The sequence below is a fragment of the Episyrphus balteatus genome, chromosome 1 (genome assembly GCF_945859705.1).
Source record: "Episyrphus balteatus chromosome 1, idEpiBalt1.1, whole genome shotgun sequence".
Lineage (NCBI taxonomy): Eukaryota > Metazoa > Arthropoda > Insecta > Diptera > Syrphidae > Episyrphus > Episyrphus balteatus.
Genome location: NC_079134.1, coordinates 99,819,254 through 99,821,464, shown reverse-complemented (window position 1 = coordinate 99,821,464; position 2,211 = coordinate 99,819,254).

The window sequence follows — 2,211 nt, the reverse complement described above, 5'->3', positions numbered from 1 at the left end:
TTCTTTCACTTTAAAAATTTAACTGTGTCTGGCCGCATATTTACAGTGCCGCTCACAAGCACGTAGCCGGGGGCGGGGGCTTGTGGGGCTGACTTCTTTTTAAGAGAAATCTGCCAGATTTATTAATTTCTTGGGTGTTTTGCAATTGTTGACAAAAGCTTTTTTGGTGATATTAATAATATAAAGAAAAAAAAAAAAATACCAATGCCGGAACTGAAAGAATGAAAAACAGAAGTTATGCTGCCGTGCTAAGCAAAAACGGCGCATATATCCATTTTTGTAGTTTTGAGATAAAGGCATTTTACTGAAAAAGGAAAGAGTTGAGAATTGTATATGTGCTCAATTTCAAAAGTGATTTTAAGCAACTTGTAGTATAAAGAGGCGGCTTAGCATTAAAAAAGAGTTCAATCGTGCACTTTGTGATAAAAGCATGAAATTAACATCTTTGGTAATACTCAATATAAGAGTTATTTTGAGATATTGTATTCCATCTGGAAGGATAGATACCAAATTTTTTCTGTGTTGCACTCGATTTGTTGCATATCATAGTATAGGCAATGAAACATTTGTATTAATATGATACATGATTTCGAGGTATTTTCTAGCGCCCGATCGAATAAAATCAATACCAAAATGTCTCGACCATCATGTAAAAAGATTTGGACTCTTTATGAATTGTCTTTTACTCAAAGAGCAAGAGTCAGAATATTACCAAGAACTCCTTGAAAAAAAGTGGTAGGTTGATAAAATTTCGGGTGAACGTTTCATATACCACACGGTTAAAAATTCTGGAGTATTTTTTAATACAACTCTTGTATTAAAACAATTTTCAATACAAAAAATATTACATTTAAATACTTCCAAAATATTAAAATTATTTTTTATTTTTTTTTGTATTAAATTTCAATATTTAAGTACTTAGTTTATTTTTTGTAATACAAAAATTATTAGAAAAAAACCTCCGTGGGTTAAATTCTAATCTTGTATTGAATTTTAATAGCACTGTATTAGATTTTAATATTTTTGTATTACATTTTAATATAATTGTATTAAAATGTAATACAAATTTATTAAAAACTAATATAAAAAGTATTAAATAGTAATACAAGAATATTAAATTTTAATCAAACAACGCCAGCCAGTACACGTGTCAGGTATGCCTTTAATTTTTATATTTCAACCGCAGTTAATAAGAAATTTTTTTTTGTTTTAATTTATAAAATGTCATTTGAAAAAATTATAAATTAAAAATAAACAAATTTTCTTCGTGTTTCTTCGCGGAAAATGGTGAATAATTTTTTAAAAATTAGTGGTGTGCGTGGTTTTTTGGTTTTTGTGCGTTTTTCGTCGGTAATTAAAATAATTACGCTAGCTGACATTGGTCGCCAAATTGATTTTTCCATGTTTTGACAATTTGGCGACCAATGTCATTTCGGTATATATTATTATATTATGAATTTTGATCGGCAGTAAGATTTTACATGCCACAGTTTGTGAAACAGATAAAATAATATCACCATTAATATATTATTTAATAATAATATTTATGACATTTATTTTCAGTAATGAATTTAGGAAAAGAATACATACATATATTATTAACTTAAAGTACATTTGGTATTGAATTGAAATATTTTTGTATTGACTTTTAATAAAATTCTTATTAGAAATTAATATAAAAAGATTAAATTTTAATATGCAATACTTAAAATTTAATACATTTGTATTAAATTCTAATATAAATTGTATTATGTTTTAATACCAGCTATATTAAATTTTAATACATTTTGTATTAACTAAAAAATTTTAATATTTGTCATGTATTTAATTTTAATACATTTCTGGTGTAGACCTACCTATATGTAACTCAAAAAATATTAAAATATACTCCAGAATTTTTAACCGTGCATAGAAAAAAATAATAAAATATGTCCATCAAAAAATTTCAGGTCAAAGGGTGTTTTTTTAGCGAGAAAGAACACTTTTGAAATGGTACCATTGCACCGAATGGAAATTTTTTGCATTTTTTTGAACCGCATATATATTTTACACATCGTATGAGAATCAAAAATAATCCAAAAATTAATTATACTTACAAATTAATATTTTGAAGGAGTGAGGTGCAAAAGTTAAAGTATAAAAATCAATTGTGCAGTTTGTGATAAAAGGATGAAATTAATATGATTCTTAGTAAAATATGTAACCTTCATT